General features: G+C 45.3%; 1 protein-coding gene and 1 long non-coding RNA gene across 5 annotated transcripts in view; one reads left to right on the forward strand and one right to left on the reverse strand.

Moving 5' to 3' along the window:
* IQSEC1 (IQ motif and Sec7 domain ArfGEF 1) overlaps window positions 1-19323 on the forward strand; it is a 1387106-nt gene that overhangs the window by 117717 nt on the left and 1250066 nt on the right. The window lies entirely within an intron of this gene.
* The window catches only part of LOC142249048 (uncharacterized), a 176722-nt gene that overhangs the window by 27224 nt on the left and 130175 nt on the right, over window positions 1-19323 (reverse strand). The gene's annotated exons all lie outside the window — the stretch shown is intronic.

The following is a 19323-nucleotide window of genomic DNA, read 5'->3' on the forward strand; positions in this document are numbered from 1 at the left end:
TCTCCTTGTGATATTTGTGACACTTCTGCGATCTGAGCTCCACAGTAACTTGTGAGGCTCTATATATTAAATGTATTTGCTCGGAACGTAGAGAGGGGACCTGACCAGTATACACCAACACTGGGAACGTGGAGAAGAGACCTGACCAGTATACACCAACACTGAGAACATGGAGAAGAGACCTGACCAGTATACACCAACACTGGGAACATGGAGAAGAGACCTGACCAGTATACACCAACACTGGGAACGTGGAGGAGAGACCTGACCAGTATACACCAACACTGGGAACGTGGAGAAGAGACCTGACCAGTATACACCAACACTGAGAACGTGGAGAAGAGACCTGACCAGTATACACCAACACTGGGAACGTGGAGAAGAGACCTGACCAGTATACACCAACACTGGGAACATGGAGAAGAGACCTGACCAGTATACACCAACACTGAGCACGTGGAGAAAAGACCTGACCAGTATACACCAACACTGGGAACGTGGAGAGGAGACCTGACCAGTATACACCAACACTGGGAACGTGGAGAAGAGACCTGACCAGTATACACCAACACTGAGAACATGGAGAAGAGACCTGACCAGTATACACCAACACTGGGAACGTGTAGAAGAGACCTGACCAGTATACACCAACACTGGGAACATGGAGAAGAGACCTGACAAGTATACACCAACACTGGGAACGTGGAGAAGAGACCTGACCAGTATACACCAACACTGGGAACGTGGAGAAGAGACCTGACCAGTATACACCAACACTGGGAACGTGGAGAAGAGACCTGACCAGTATACACCAACACTGGGAACGTGGAGAAGAGACCTGACCAGTATACACCAACACTGGGAACATGGAGAACAGACCTGACCAGTATACACCAACACTGGGAACATGTAGAAGAGAACTGACCAGTATACACCAATACTGAGAACGTGGAGAAGAGACCTGACCAGTATACACCAACACTGGGAACGTGTAGAAGAGACCTGACCAGTATACACCGACACTGGGAACATGGAGAAGAGACCTGACCAATGTACACCAACACTGGGAACGTGGAGAAGAAACCTGACCAGTATACACCAACACTGGGAACGTGGAGAAGAGACCTGACCAGTATACACCGACACTGGGAACATGGAGAAGAGACCTGACCAATGTACACCAACACTGGGAACGTGGAGAAGAAACCTGACCAGTATACACCAACACTGGGAACGTGGAGAAGAGACTTGACCAGTATACACCAACACTGGGAATGTGTAGAAGAGACCTGACCAGTATACACCAACACTGGGAACGTGGAGAAGAGAGACCTGACCAATATACACCAACACTGGGAACGTGGAGAAGAGACCTGACCAGTAGACACCAACACTGGGAACGTGGAGAAGAGACCTGACCAGTATACACCAACACTGGGAACATGGAGAAGAGATCTGACCAGTATACACCAACACTGAGAACGTGGAGAAGAGAGACCTGACCAGTATACACCAACACTGGGAACATGGAGAAGAGACCTGACCAGTATACACCAACACTGGGAACATGGAGAAGAGACCTGACCAGTATACACCAACACTGGGAACATGGAGAAGAGACCTGACCAGTATACACCAACACTGGGAATGTGAAGAAGAGACCTGACCAGTATACACCAACACTGGGAACGTGGAGAAGAGACCTGACCAGTATACACCAACACTGGGAACGTGGAGAGGAGACCTGACCAGTATACACCGACACTGGGAACGTGGAGAAGAGACCTGATCAGTAGACACCAACACTGGAAACATGGAGAAGAGACCTGACCAGTATACACAGACACTGGGAACGTGGACAAGAGACTGACCAGTATATACCAACACTGGGAACGTGGAGAAGAGACTAACCAGTATATACCAAACACTGGGAACATGGAGAAGAGACCTGACCAGTATACACCTACACTGGGAACATGGAGAAGAGAGACCTGACCAGTATACACCAACACTGATAACGTGGAGAAGAGACTGACCAGTATATACCAACACAGGGAACGTGGAGAAGAGACTGACCAGTATACACCAACACTGGGAACATGGAGAAGAGACCTGACCAGTATACACCAACACTGGGAACATGGAGAAGAGACCTGACCAGTATACACCAACACTGGGAACGTGGAGAAGAGACCTGACCAGTATACACCAACACTGGGAACATGGAGAAGAGACCTGACCAGTATACACCAACACTGGGAACATGGAGAAGAGACCTGACCAGTATACACCAACACTGGGAACGTGGAGAAGAGGCCTGACCAGTATACACGGACACTGGGAACGTGTAGAAGAGAGACCTGACCAGTATACACCAACACTGGGAACGTGGAGAAGAGACCTGACCAGTATATACCAACACTGGAAACGTGGAGAAGAGAAACCTGCCCAGTATATACCAACACTGGGAACGTGGAGAAGAGACCTGACCAGTATACACTGACACTGGGAACGTGTAGAAGAGAGACCTGACCAGTATACACCAACACTGGGAACGTGGAGAAGAGAGACCTGACCAGTATACACCAACACTGGGAACATGGAGAAGAGACCTGACCAGTATACACCAACACTGGGAACGTGGAGAAGAGACCTGACCAGTATACACTGACACTGGGAACGTGTAGAAGAGAGACCTGACCAGTATACACCAACACTGGGAACGTGGAGAAGAGACCTGACCAGTATATACCAACACTGGAAACGTGGAGAAGAGAAACCTGCCCAGTATATACCAACACTGGGAACGTGGAGAAGAGACCTGACCAGTATACACTGACACTGGGAACGTGTAGAAGATAGACCTGACCAGTATACACCAACACTGGGAACGTGGAGAAGAGACCTGACCAGTATACACCAACACTGGGAACGTGGAGAAGAGACCTGACCAGTATACACCAACACTGGGAACGTGTAGAAGAGAGACCTGACCAGTATACACCAACACTGGGAACGTGGAGAAGAGAGACCTGACCAGTATACACCAACACTGGGAACGTGGAGAAGAGAGACCTGACCAGTATACACCGACACTGGGAACGTGTAGAAGAGAGACCTGACCAGTATACACCAACACTGGGAACATGGAGAAGAGACTTGACCAGTATACACCAACACTGGGAACGTGGAGAAGAGACCTGACCAGTATACACCAACACTGGGAACGTGGAGAAGAGAGACCTGACCAGTATACACCAACACTGGGAACGTGTAGAAGAGAGACCTGACCAGTATACACTGACACTGGGAACGTGTAGAAGAGAGACCTGACCAGTATACACCAACACTGGGAACATGGAGAAGAGACCTGACCAGTATACACCAACACTGGGAATGTGAAGAAGAGACCTGACCAGTATACACCAACACTGGGAACGTGGAGAAGAGACCTGACCAGTATACACCAACACTGGGAACGTGGAGAGGAGACCTGACCAGTATACACCGACACTGGGAACGTGGAGAAGAGACCTGATCAGTAGACACCTACACTGGAAACATGGAGAAGAGACCTGACCAGTATACACCGACACTGGGAACGTGGACAAGAGACTGACCAGTATACACCAACACTGAGAACGTGGAGAAGAGACTGACCAGTATATACCAACACTGGGAACGTGGAGAAGAGACTGACCAGTATACACCAACACTGGGAACATGGAGAAGAGACCTGACCAGTATACACCAACACTGGGAACATGGAGAAGAGACCTGACCAGTATACACCAACACTGGGAACGTGGAGAAGAGACCTGACCAGTATACACCAACACTGGGAACATGGAGAAGAGACCTGACCAGTATACACCAACACTGGGAACGTGGAGAAGAGACCTGACCAGTATACACCAACACTGGGAACGTGGAGAAGAGACCTGACCAGTATACACTGACACTGGGAACGTGTAGAAGAGAGACCTGACCAGTATACACCAACACTGGGAACGTGGAGAAGAGACCTGACCAGTATATACCAACACTGGAAACGTGGAGAAGAGAAACCTGCCCAGTATATACCAACACTGGGAACGTGGAGAAGAGACCTGACCAGTATACACTGACACTGGGAACGTGTAGAAGAGAGACCTGACCAGTATACACCAACACTGGGAACGTGGAGAAGAGAGACCTGACCAGTATACACCAACACTGGGAACATGGAGAAGAGACCTGACCAGTATACACCAACACTGGGAACGTGGAGAAGAGACCTGACCAGTATACACTGACACTGGGAACGTGTAGAAGAGAGACCTGACCAGTATACACCAACACTGGGAGCGTGGAGAAGAGACCTGACCAGTATATTCCAACACTGGAAACGTGGAGAAGAGAAACCTGCCCAGTATATACCAACACTGGGAACGTGGAGAAGAGACCTGACCAGTATACACTGACACTGGGAACGTGTAGAAGAGAGACCTGACCAGTATACACCAACACTGGGAACGTGGAGAAGAGAGACCTGACCAGTATACACCAACACTGGGAACGTGGAGAAGAGAGACCTGACCAGTATACACCAACACTGGGAACGTGGAGAAGAGAGACCTGACCAGTATACACCAACACTGGGAACGTGTAGAAGAGAGACCTGACCAGTATACACTGACACTGGGAACGTGTAGAAGAGAGACCTGACCAGTATACACCAACACTGGGAACGTGGAGAAGAGACCTGACCAGTATACACCAACACTGGGAACGTGGAGAAGAGACCTGACCAGTATACACCAACACTGGGAACGTGGAGAAGAGACCTGACCAGTATACACCAACACTGGGAACGTGGAGAAGAGACCTGACCAGTATATACCAACACTGGGAACGTGGAGAAGAGACCTGACCAGTATACACCAACACTGGGAACGTGGAGAAGAGACCTGGTATCATATTTCTGTCCAGATAAATTTGATTCTGATGCAGAGCATGCCCAGAAGGATTCAGGCAGTGCTGAAAGCCAAAAGGTGGATTTACAAAATATTAACAAAATAAAATTTAGATTTTTAGGAGTAAAACAGTAACAATGCAGTGACATGACAACAATCTGCATAACTAATCATATGCTAAATAATTACAAGTCAAATTTATGTATGAAATAGTCAAGATGAAGATAGTCTCACATTCTAGTGGATGGAGAGATATAGAACCTGAAAGTCAAAATTTCAAAACATTGTTAACCTTTTGCTCATCAGTGTAACACTGGAGATTCCAGAGGTCCTGAGGTAATAGGAGGCTGACAAAACCTCAAAAAAGTGTTTTTTTCTTTTTTGATAGGGGTAAATAGACAATTTAAACCACGACAAACAACCCCTTCATTGTTTTATATAAAAGTATACATTTTATTCAAAATAAATCAACAAAGTGAAGGTTAAAAACCAATCTGTTGGTACATAGCTTATGGTCAGAGGAGAGTCCTTGGGCACCTTCCCTATTCTCCCCCTTCCTATTAGTGGGGGTCGGCACCCTAATAAATATAGTTTTGGTGCCCCCACTCCACGTTGACTGATCCTAATTGACCCTTTACTGTTCACTAGTACGTGCTGCTATTCTCAGTGAGGGGCCTTACCAAAATTACAGTGGTTCTCATTCATGCCTCTCACCATACAGTTATGATGGTATCAGTAAAGCCAATATTCTATTATATTCCATCCAGGGTACAATATTACTCAAATTCTTTAAGGTACAGTCATTTTACTATGTCACAATTTCATCAATGATTCCTCAATATGCCAGCATAATAGCTCCTCCTTTGCCGCCTTAGGCGGTTCTCTGCCCGACGCGTTTCCCCTCCAGGACTTTCAATCAGATGGAGGTTCCTCAGGGGCTGTCCAAACACTTGGAATCATATATATGGTGGAATTATATCCAGACAAAACTGGGACTTAAATCCATGCTTCAATGAGGAATCCTCAGTTGTTATGTGTAAGAGGCTTTATGGGAGCTGGTAGGCATCTGCCTGTGAGGCCAAGATAGTAGTTGGATTTAATAAGTAGGCACTATTCTAAGTATAATTGCTCCTCCAATGTGGAGTTCCTGGTCATTGTTGATGTTACTGTGTAGTTTAGTTGGACATCTGCATATGTGGCAGAGGATGAACGCCTACGTAATAGGAGGCTGCTCACATTGCTGTCAACCCCATCTATTTTGTTTAATATTTGAGGTACCAGGGGTGGTGAGGTAAGAAGAGGCTGCTCACATTGCTGTCCACCTTATCTATCTTATTTAATATTTGAGATACCAGGGGTGGTGAGGTTAGAAGACACTGCTCACACTGCTGTCCATCCTTTGAATTAAGCCAAGCCAGAAACTCTGTTTGCAGACACATGTTTTGAGGTGCTTTCCTTTCATTAGTACAGAACAGTAGAACTGATTTGGCTAGGTGAGAGACCTCTGACATGGTGTCATGGGGAACATGTCTCTTTGTGGAAAGTTCCAAGGCAGCATAAGGAGACTTGTAGGCAATGCAATACTCCAGGAGCGGATGAGGATAGAAGAAGCCCTTATGCAAGAACAATATATGGGCCTTTGAAGTCCAATAGCTCATAATAATGCACAATTCCACCTGCTTTGGAAATGGAAGTGAGGCCCCTCATTTATTAGGCATCGCTGCACCAATTATATGTCCACCACTGTATTTATCCTTTGTGAATTTAAATATGCAAATAGCCTCCTTAAAGCAAAAGCGGGCAGAGCTCTAGTGGCACCTACTGGGTTTTACATCCACAAAATAATTCTTCTAATGGCTGGTTACACCATTAGATGATCTGCATACAATATGGAGCTTGTCTATCTGCAGACTCTGCGCCGCAGCAATCTCATGCTATGCACCTGGTGCTGCAGTCTATCAAAGTTGTAGAGCAGGGGTTGAATAATTCAGTATCTGTCAGCGTAAGCCCAGCACATGGGGTGCAGTGAAATATTTGTCAGTTTCGGCTTCGGCTCAGCAGTGAATCGTCCGGAAGGGCCAATGTGTTCCCTGCACCTCCAGTTCCACATCTGCCAGAAATAAACAAAGATGCTTCTATTTTTAGGAGATTATTTTTTATAACTGTATTTTTATTATCAGTCTCCTGAGGCTAATAAGAATATATATAACAAATCTATATATTTTTATTGGATGCAAAATATCGTTCTGCTGCACCTCTGTCATAAATGACACTAAATAACAGAAGCAGCACATTCCTGCTGTCATCATAAAAGGTTCAAATAACAATCATAATGTACAACTTTATGTAAAAGTCACTTTACAAAAGTATCAGTAAAAGAGAATTGTACAGTATATCACAGAAGTGAGTACACCCCTCACATTTGTGTAAATATTTTATCTTTTCATGGGACAACACTAAATATCTGACATTATGATAAGATGTACTGTGTCAGTAACACAACACACAGTCATTAATGTCTAAATCGCTGACAACAAAAATAAGTACACCCCTAAACAAAAATGGCCGAACTGTGCACCGCACCAAGTGTCAATATTTTTTGTGGCCACCATTATCTCTCTTAGGTCTTCACAAGAGCCAATTGTAATGCTCATCGGAGCGAGCGAAGAAGTGAACCCACTGGACCAAGGCCCCGATCTGGCTTGGAGGAGCGTATCTGAATGGCAGCAGCAGGTATAGCAGACTTGACAGATAGGGTACAATGCAGCAGCAGCAGGTATAGCAGACTTGGCTAACAGGGTACGATGCAGCAGCGGGAACGTCAGGTACTAGAACACAAAACAGCACTAGCAATGTGGAACAGAGCATTAAACAATAGCAGCAGCTAGGGACCTGAGAACTAGCAACATATGAACCACGTTGACCAGGCACCTCCCTAAAGGGAAAGGTGCCTTATGTACCTGATGCCTCTCTGCCATAGGCTGAGAGGCACTAATGGGTAAGGGTGTACTGGTCCTTAAAGACAATGTGCGCACCCTAAAAGCACTCCCAGGAGGCCTGTGCGGCATGCACAGGCCAAGAAAGTCGTCCGCAGTTATTGGGGATCTAGCAGCCACCGCAGAGCAGCAGGGAAAGTGAGAGTGCTGACGTCCCCACAGGAGCAGGGGAGCAGGACAGTGCAAGGACGCTGGTAAAGGCGTTACACAGCTGGAGCTGGTGGAAGTTGGAGATCTAGCGCTCCTCCACATTCTGTTTGAGGAGGCCCCACAGATGCTGGGTTCTGGAGTTCTGGAGAAATGCTTGGCCAGTCCAGCTTCTTTACCTCAGTTTTTTCTGCAAGGCATTGTTAGTCTTCGAGGTGTATTTGGGGTCATTATGTTGGAATACTTCCCTGCAGCTCAGTTTACGAAAGGAGGTGATCATGCTCTGCTTTAATATGTTACAGTACATCTTGGCATTCATGTTTCCCCCAATGAACTGTAGCCAGAAGCCTCAAACCATGACATTTCCACCACCATGCCTGACTGTAGGCAGGACACACTTGTCTTTGCGCTCCTCACCTGGCTGCTGCCACACACGCTTCACACCATCTGAACCAGTTTATCTTTGTCTCATCAGAGCACAGAGCGTTTCCAGTAATCCATGTCCTTAAAAGGGTGCTTTACACGCTGCGACATTGCTAGCAATTTTGCAAGCGATAGCACCCGTCCCCGACGTTTGTGTGATATGTGGTGATCGCTGCCGTAGCGAACAACATCGCTACGGCAGCGTCAAACGCACTTACCTGCTCTGCGCCGTCGCTGTTACCGGCGATCCGCCTCCTTTCTAAGGGGGGCGGTTTGTTCAGCGTCACAGCGACGTCACTGAACCGCCGCCCAATAGAAAAGGAGGGGCGGAGATGAGCGGCCGGAACATGCCGCCCACCTCCTTCCTTCCTCCTTTTCCGGTGGACGCAAGAAAAAAAGAGATGTTTGTCGTTCCAGCGGTGTCACACATAGCGATGTGTGCTGCCGCAGGAACGACAAACAACATCGTACCTGTCTCTGCAGCGATATTAAGGAAATGAGCAACATGACAACGAGCATGACGTTTTTGTGCTCGTTGATCGTCGCTCATTTGCGTTACACGCTGCGATGTCGGTAATGGCGCCGGATGTGCGTCACTAACGTCGTGACCCGACGATATATCATTACCGATGTCGCAGCGTGTAAAGACCGCTTTAGGGGGTGTACTTACTTTTGTTTTCCAGAGATTTAGACATTAATGGCTGTGTGTTGAGTGATTTAAAGGGCACCAAATTTACACTGTTATACAGTCATATGAAAAAGTTTGGGCACCCCTATTAATGTTAACCTTTTTTCTTTATAACAATTTGGGTTTTTGCGGCAGCTATTTCAGTTTCATATATCTAATAACTGATGGACTGAGTAATATTTCTGGATTGAAATGAGGTTTATTGTACTAACAGAAAATATGCAATCTGCATTTAAACAAAATTTGACTGGTGCAAAAGTATGGGCACCTCAACAGAAAAGTGACATTAATATTTTGTAGATCCTCCTTTTGCAAAAATCACAGCCTCTAGTCGCTTTCTGTAGCTTTTAATGAGTTCCTGGATCCTGGATGAAGGTAGATTTGACCATTCCTGTTTACAAAACAATTCCAGTTCAGTTAAGTTTGATGGTCACCGAGCATGGACCACCGCTTCACATCATCCCACAGATGTTCAATGATATTCAGGTCTGGGGACTGGGATGGCCATTCCAGAACATTGTAATTGTTCCTCTGCATGAATGCCTGAGTAGATTTGGAGCGGTGTTTTGGATCATTGTCTTGCTGAAATATCCATCCCCTGCGTAACTTCAACTTCGTCACGGATTCTTTCACATTATTGTCAAGAATCTGCTGATACTGAGTTGAATCCATGCGACCCCCAACTTTAACAAGATTCCCGGTGTCGGCATTGGCCACACAGCCCCAAAGCATGATGGAACCTCCACCAAATTTTACTGTGGGTAGCAAGTGCTTTTCTTGGAATGCCGTGTTTTTTTGCCTCCATGGATAACGCCTTTTTGTATGACCAAACAACTCAATCTTTGTTTCATCAGTCCACAGGACCTTCTTCCAAAATGTAACTGGCTTGTCCAAATGTGCTTTTGCATACCTCAGGCGACTTTGTTTGTGGCGTGCTTGCAGAAAAGGCTTCTTTCGCATCACTCTCCCATACAGCTTCTCCTTGTGTAACATGCGCTATATTGTTGACCGATGCACATTGACACCATCTGCAGCAAGATGATGCTGCAGGTCTTTGGAGGTGGTCTGTGGATTGTCCTTGACTGTTCTCACCATTCTTCTTCTCTGCCTTTCTGATATTTTTCTTGGCCTGCCACTACTGGGCTTAACAAGAACTGTACCTGTGTTCTTCAATTTCCTTACTATGTTCCTCACAGTGGAAACTGACAGTTTAAATCTCTGAGACAACTTTTTGTACCTTCCCCTGAACAACTATGTTGAATAATCTTTGTTGTCAGATCATTTGAGAGTTGTTTTGAGGAGCCCATGATGCCACTCTTCATATGAGATTCAAATAGGAGAACAACTTGCAAGTGGCCACCTTAAATACCTTTTCTCATGATTGGATACACCTGCCTATGAAGTTCAAAGCTCAATGAGGTTACAAAACCAATTTAGTGCTTTAGTAAGTCAGTAAAAAGTAGTTAGGAATGTTCAAATCAAGAAATTGATAGGGGTGCCCATACTTATGCACCTGTCAAATTTAGTTTAAATGCAGATTGCACATTTTCTGTTAGTACAATAAACCTCATTTCAATCCAGAAATATTACTGAGTCCATCATTTATTAGATATATGAAACTGAAATAGCTGTTGCAAAAACCCAAATTGTTATAAAGAAAAAAGGTTACCATTAATAGGGGTGCCCAAACTTTTTCATATGACTGTAAAACCTGCACACTGACAGTGTACATTGTATCACAGGGTCAGATCTTGAGTGCTGTCCCATGAAAGATATAATAAAATAATTCCAAAAATGTGAGGGGTGTACTAACTTTTGTGATATAAAGCAGATTTATACAACGGTGATTTTATTTGCAGATTGAAGCCAAGGTATGTGTAGGATTTAAACACAGGCAGTTTTCCACTTTAAAGCTACTTGAAATAAATCGCAGAAAACTGCAGTAAAAAATGATCTTCAGAGATATGGTGCCATCAAGGAGAACCAATATACAAAGAATATAAACGAATTAAAATGTCACAGAAAATCCTGATGAAAGTGAAGCCATTATCAGAAAATTACCTTTTTTAAATCATATTTTTTGTTAAATGTATTTTATTTTTTAGGTTTTGAGAATGTTTTTTGTTTTGTTTTTTTTTACATAGCACAAGCTGCACACCAATTTTCACGTTGGCCAGCGGAGCTTTTTAAACTGTAAAAGGTACACACTATGGGTGTGCAGACTTAAGGTACCGTCACACTAAGCGACGCTCCAGCGATCCCACCAGCAACCTGACCTGGCAGGGATCGCTGGAGCGTGGCTACACGGGTTGCTGGTGAGCTGTCACACAGGCAGATCTCACCAGTGACCAGTGACCAGCTCCCAACCAGTAGCGACACGTGGAAGCGATGCTGCGCTTGGTAACTAAGGTAAATATCGGGTAACCAACCCGATATTTACCTTGGTTACCAGCGCACACCGCTTAGCACTGGCTCCCTGCACTCCTAGCCAGAGTACACATCGGGTTAATTACCCGATGTGTACTCCAGCTACGTGTGCAGGGAGCAGGGAGCCGGCACTGACAGCTGAGAGCGGCGGACGCTGGTAACGAAGGTAAATATCGGGTAACCAAGGAAAGGGCTTCTTGGTTACCCGATATTTACATTGGTTACCAGCATCCGCAGAAGCCGGCTCCCTGCTCCCTGCACATTCAGTTGTTGCTCTGTCGCTGTCACACACAGCGATGTGCGCTTCACAGCGGGAGAGCAACAACTAAAAAAATGGTCCAGGACATTCAGCAACAACCAGCGACCTCACAGCAGGGGCCAGGTTGTTGCTGGATGTCACACACAGCAACATCGCTAGCAACATCGCTGTTACGTCACAAAAGTCGTGCCTCAGCAGCGATGTTGCTAGCGATGTGGCTTAGTGAGTCGTGGCCTTAACTTCCTGTTGTTTCAGGAAACAACACATGTACATAGGTACAACAGTGGGAAATGTATCCTGTCTTTTGTATTGAAGTGTTTGCGGAGCATGTGTAAAGATAATTGTGATGGCAATGAGAACAGAGAACGGGGGTAAGGGGGGTGGCGTGGCATTCCCTATTGTGATTAATGAATTCTGTGCTATCAGGTGTCAACTGTAATGTACAGGAGGAGGTGAGCTGTGACGTCGCCTATTGGGAATAATGGATTCTGTGCTGTCACCTGTCATTGTAATCCTGCCTGTACTGATAAAACTTAAGTCAACTTTTCCTAAAGCATAGAACTTAAAGGGGTTGTCCCATGAACAAAGTGCATTTAATCAACAGATCTTGGAATAACACAGGAAAAAAATGTAAAAATTAAGCCGGGTATTAGACTTGATTTTAGCTGTATTCAGTCCTCTGAATCAGAATGTCATCCATTTTTTTGTAGCAGCTCTACTTTTACTGTTAATGAATTGTGATTTTTTTTTTTTGTCGACATGGGTATTAATTAAAAAATGAAAGATGCTCGGTAAGGATGTGACAAATGCATGAATACGTACTAAATGCAATGTGCATATAAGTATTAAGATATTACCAACTCGGTTCCACAGATGTGTGGCAATGCCGTAGAGCATTTGGCAACCTCTGTGATGTCTACGGATCAATTCTAATAGGTCTCTCAACTAACATGACTGGAGAGCTCTGGTCCTACAGAAAATCTCACACCATGGTCACCAGAAGCCAATCTATGTGGATCTGAAGATGGTATATCTGCAGAAAATGTCCAGCGCTGACCATGGAGAAGCTAAAGGTGAATATTTTTTATGGTCCTTAAATCTGAGGACTCATGAATAATCCACACTTCAAAAGATGAATTGAATGATGCTGAGGCAGATGCATGGTCTCCTTTCACTATGGTTATACAGAATTTTTTAGGGCACTATAAAGCAGGTAATTACAGTAGACTAGTAGAAAGAATGCCATCTTCTTTCCATCAGCTTGGCTGTACAATGAGTATCATGGTGCATTATTATCGCCACAGCCACTTGGATAGTTTCCCAAAAAAACCTTGTTGACCTAAGTGAAGAGCAAGGTGAATGATTCCACCAAGATGTAAGTAGAGAAGAAAGATACCAAGGACATTGGGATACCCATGTAAGAGAATGAAGTTCATGCACAACTGAATTCTTCAAACAAACACTGCCATCTACTGGTTAAAAAGTAGAGCGATGTGGCCATGGGAACTGGAATGCTCAGTGTATATTCCGGGGAGAAAGAAATTGGAGGCGATCCAGAGTCATGTGACAGTTGTGGTTCAGCTACTAATTATAAAAGGCTTGGCTGGGCCAAGAAAGGGAGTTCTTGGTGCCAGAACCTGTAAGAGAAAGATCATATGAGAAGCGAAGTGGGTTTACAGCTACCACTGCTAGGAGAAGACCCCAGCGATTCTAGATCCAGGAGAAGACCCCAGCGATTCCAGATCCAGGAGAAGACATCCGTTATTCCAGACAAGACCCCAGTGATTTCCAAATCCAGGAGAAGACCCCACCGAGTCCAGATCCAGAATAAGACACCCGTGATTCCAAAGAAGACCCCAGTGATTCCAGATCCAGGAGAAGACCCCCAGCAATTCTAGATCCAGGAGAAGACCCCAGCGATTCCAGATCCAGGAGAAGACATCCGTGATTCCAGACAAGACCCCAGTGATTCCCAGATCTAGCAGAAGACCCCAGTGATTCCAGATCCAGGAGAAGACACCTGTGATTCCAGAGAAGACCCCAGTGAACCTGGACGTTGCTTCCTGCACAGATGTATAGTACTAAGGGGTGGCTGAGGGCCATGCTTCATGGAATGATACTTGTCTGTGTACAGAATGTGAAGAGTTAACCACCAATTTGGGCTTGTGGCCTAGTGCATGATATCACCGACCTCATAAGGGTCTGTGTGCTGTTTCGTGTTACTTAGCTATTTGATGACAGTGACAGACAGAGGAGCGGCACTGACACTTCCCTGGTAGAGGGATTAGGATTAAGGTAGTGTTGATAGTGCCTGTTATTTAGTGATAGAAGTGGTAACAAAATAAATAAATTTGTGTTTATAGAGTTGACTTTCATGTTTTTTGTTCCAGGTCTAAATGTCACTACAAAATCAAACCTAGAGAAGAACAACGCCCATCTAGCTGCCTAGGATTTAGGCTTTTGGCTGACTCAACATACGTCAGATTTTTGTGGTCCGTAATAACCATGATCTTATGTTTGCTGCCTTCGAGGAAATGGCGCCATTACTCAAAGACCCACTTGATTGGCAACAATTTACAATTGCCAAAATCATAATTCTATCAACAGACAAAAGTTGTCTTTAAAAGGCACATGAGTGGAGCTGAGTGACAGATGGTGTACCCTGTGACAACACCGCTCCAACTCTAATCTCTGATGCATCAACTTCCACTTCTAAGTCAGGTTGGACCAATACAGGGTCAGATTGGAAACACTTCTTCAAAGCATGAATGGCCTCTGGCTTCCAGCTAGCTACATCTGCCTATTTCTTGGAAGTCAGTAAGTGGTTTTGCAATCTTTGAAAAGAAAAAAAAAAAATACATTTACGATTCTGTGTTTCCCCGAAAATAAGACACTGTCTTATATTATTTTTGGCCCTGAAAAACGCACGAGGACTTGTTCTCGAGGAAACATGGTTGGGGTAAGTTTAGCCCCCAAAAAAGCAGACTCCCCTTCCCAGGAGACTCAGTTACCAGATGCCGTAATTTTGCGTTGCTCCCAAGTCCTCCTGCGATCTTCGGCAGGTACTCCAAGCAGATATGCTCCACAGCAGTCCTCCCCTGCTGCCGTCCGGCACACTCACACACATCAGATCCCCCTCCCACACACTTCGTGATACCTGTAGCTTCCGGCCGGCAGGGGAACCTGGAACATAGTGCAAGGACCTTTGGTGGAACGCATCGATATGTTCCACTGTAGGTCTTCATACTCCACTGCAATGCATCCCAGGTTCCCCTGCCGGTCAGAAGTGAACAGTATCATTGGATGTGGTGAGTGTGTGCGATGTGATGTGTGTAGGTGTGCGATGTGATGTGTGGCGGTGTGCATTCCACCGCAGGTCCTTATGGTGTTCCACTACAGGTATTCCTGTTCATCGTTTGGTATGATTGGGGGTCTTCTATCTTCTCTTTTGGGCGTGTCTGCTTTCTATAATGAAGTGTCCTGGAGTATTCTTTAACTATTTTACCTGCATGGATATTTCATTATTGAACAGCAATTAAGGTTTATCTTCGGGATAGGGCTTATAGTTAAAGAGGTGGTTCACTATGCAGCCGGAGGGACAACATCTCTGTAAAGCTGATAGGGAAGGCTTTTTTCTAAAATTAATAATAGCAAAAACCTTAATGAAGTCCCCCTGGCAAGAGAGCAGTAGATAGCAAGTGGGGTCAAAACAAGGATACAAAACTCCTAAAACATAACGTTTATTAGATGTGCAGATAAAAGGTGGACTACCACCATAAAAGAATAAAAGGTGTTTGTCAAGGGCTGCAGAATATGCAATAACAGCCTCCAACCAAAACACTCAAGGCACACACTACAGGAGGTATGAAAACAAGTCACACTCAAACCTGCATTAATAATCACAGCTAGGATGGTTGCTTTGTCAGAATCATACACCGATCGCAACCATGTAAATAGAGAAAAACGGCCTTACCGTATTTTTCTAGGGCATAAGACGATATGGCTCAAGATCAGGTGACCTCATATAGGTCCTACACAAATACCTTTACTATGCTCGAACCATACCAAAGTACCTCCCGACGCGTTTCAAGGAATAATCATCAGGGGAGTCTTCTTAGGGTACAAATCGTCATATCAGTAATGGTGACTGGACTGACAGACAGTCAAAATTGCCCCATGGACGGACTGTGGAACGAAAATCACAAATTACAGCCCATCCAATAAACCAAGCATAAGGAACAGCATCATACGCCAAGCTGCTTACCCCAAATACGTCCAGCAAGGAAGAACGCCAAACTGCAGGTGCCGCGCAGGTTAATTTGAAAACCGCGCTTCTTATAGGGGCCGCGCATGCGCGGTAAGTCCACCACAGCGTCGTGACGTCAGTCCCAGCATACACCATGCCGGAAACCGCGACGTCACAGTCATACCCGTCGGCCGCATCAACAGACATGCGCCACCGACGTCATAGACAAGAGCCTGGAACGCAAGCTGATAGTCGGAATGAAACCGGAAGTGTACGGTATACACTCACATATTAACCAGGCTATGTCCACATCATATTACAACAACAAGGTATTAATCCTTGTGTCTGGTAAAGGTGCATAGGTGCATAGGGCCTACACGATCGCAGGATCCTCCAAAAAACATTAAAGATACTAATTCAGACAGAAAGGCCAAATATCCTAGCAGACAATACTCCAACCCACAAAATACAAAAAACCCCCAATAAAAACAGAATCCATACATGGCGTAAGCAGGAGGACAGACAGGCCCGGAGGGTTAATGAGGAACGGGAGGGTTTTTTAAAGCACAGATTCAGAAAATGCAGAGGAGTCCCATATAAAGGGGGCAATGCCCTACTCTAGAGGAGAACAGTCATGGACAATAAGATAGAAAGAAGGAAAAACCTAAGTGCATACTAAACAAACCCTAAACTAGTAGACTGTCCCTACCTAGCCTGTGGAGGTCGGCACCCTAGAACCCCACGCCAATGGCGCCCCCACTCACCGTAGTCTATCCCTCCTACGATGCACCCTGCACTAAGGTGCATCTAAAAAAGGGAGAAAAGACAGCTGTTCATTCAGTCCATTCGGTACCTCAGTCTTTAGGGTATAAATCCAAAAGCACTCCTTCCGCAATAGTAGTCTGTCCCAATTGCCTCCTCTCACTGGGGGTCTGATGTAATCAATGCCCATCACTTTTATGGCATCCTCCCTCCCATCATGATAGCTGTTGACATGCCTAGCTATGGGTGTGTCACTTTTCTTACGGATATCATTTTTGTGTTCCCCCACCCTCCTGCGCAGCTCTCGAATAGTCTTGCCAACATACTGCTTACCGCAGCAGCAAAGGATCCTGTAGATTACTCCCTTGGTTCTGCAAGTGATAAGGGACCTAATTTCAAAAGTCTTATCATTCCCTACACTGCTGAAAGTCTTTCCCTCCTCGATTAGTTTACAATTAACACAATTCTGACATTTGAAACAACCTTTGACGTTGTTGTCAGCCCGAACAGCCTGATTATCACGAAAATGGCTGTGCACCAACCTGTCTCTAAGTGATCTTGCTTTACGAAAGGTAACAGAGGGATAGTCAGAAAGATGTTTATCAAGTACGGGATCCATTTTAAGAATGGGCCAAAATTTAGTCAAAGTTCGCCTCAATTCATTTGCACCATTAGAAAAGGTAGTAATGAACCGTGGGGTGCCTGTTCTGTCCTCCCGCTCATGCCTTGGGTTCAGCACAGCAGCCCGATCCATCCTTGCCACAGAATCAAAGGCGTTCTTAACCACCCTTCTGGGATAGCCTCTATCATTAAGTCTCCCCATGAGGTCAAGGGACTGTGCCCTAAAGCCAGATTCATCAGAACAATTGCGTCGCATTCTGACAAACTGACTCTTAGGGATACCCTTTTTCTGGGATTTGGGATGAGCACTTTCCCACCTCAAAAGTGAATTTGAGGCAGTTTGCTTCCTAAAGGTGCTCGTCATCAAACGACCATCGTCCCCCTTCTCTACCAAAATGTCCAAGAAGGCCAGTCTCTCACCACTAACCTCATAGGTAAAACGTAGGCCAATCTCATTGTGGTTGAGGGCATCGATGAAAGTCAGGAACCGTGCTTCGGGTCCCTTCCAGATGACAAAAATATCATCGATGTACCTCAACCACAGCACAACATCCTCAGTGTCCAGATCACCTCCAAAGACGACGGTTTCCTCCCACCAGCCCAGGAGCAAGTTGGCATACGATGGGGCACAACAACTCCCCATCGCAGTGCCCCTGCGCTGGTGGAAGTACTTACCGTCGAATACAAACACGTTCTTAGTTAAACAGAAACGTAAAGCCTTGAGTACAAACTCGCTATGTCCAGACAGATGATTACCCCTTGAGTTCAGATAATATTTCGTGGCCTCCAAACCTGCAGAATGTGGGATTGACGAATAAAGAGCCTCAACATCCACACTGCATAGAAGCATTCCCTCCTCAAGGAAAATATCGTCAATTTTTTTCAAAAAATCTGTCGTATCCCCCAGATACGAGTTTAATGAGACGACAAACGGCCGTAAAATTTTATCCACGTAAACACTTAATTTCTCGGTAAGGCTGCCCACACCTGACACAATCGGGCGACCCTTCAACGGGGACAGCCCCTTGTGAATTTTGGGTAAAGTGTAGAAATTTGCCATTACCGGAAAAGGGGGAAAGAGGTAATCATGCTCATTTTTATCAATGATACCATCTTTTAAGGCTTCTGCCAGGAGACTCTTCAATTCTTCCTTAAAAACTGGGATAGGGTTAGACGAAAGGCGGGTATAACAGTCTTCATCCTTAAGAATATCCCAACAGAGATTTCTGTACATCTGGGTGTCCAGTATCACCACATTGCCCCCTTTGTCTGAGGGCTTGATGGTGATACTGGAGTCCTGTTCCAAAGCCCGAAGACTATCCATCTCGGCCTTTGTAAGATTAAATTTAACGCCCCAAGAGTTATAGCCTTTTTGTATGTCCTCAGTCACCAGGTTGACAAAAATGTCAACTACATCCACTAAGGAGGTGTTTGGTGGCATCCTATTACTCTTGTTTTTAAGGTTCGTAAACGGGCCTTCTCCATAATCATTGGGATTTCTATCATCAAGATGAAACAGGAGACGTACGTCCTGTAAAAGATCCTCATATACCCAACTCATTAGCAGATTTCTCTGCTTCCCTCCCATGAAAAATCTTCCATTTAAGGAGTCTAGCAAAAAGATGTAAATCCTTGATAGCCCCAAACTCCTCAAAATTGGAAGTAGGTACGAATGAAAGTCCCCTGTTTAAAACCTGTAACTCAGTTGCATTCAAGATCTTGGAGGATAAATTAACTATCTGAGGAGCCTTCATGACTGCAGATGTTGCTGATTCTTGCTTCTCAGATAATACTGGCTG

Source organism: Anomaloglossus baeobatrachus, chromosome 8, assembly GCF_048569485.1.
Source record: "Anomaloglossus baeobatrachus isolate aAnoBae1 chromosome 8, aAnoBae1.hap1, whole genome shotgun sequence".
NCBI classification, from domain to species: domain Eukaryota; kingdom Metazoa; phylum Chordata; class Amphibia; order Anura; family Aromobatidae; genus Anomaloglossus; species Anomaloglossus baeobatrachus.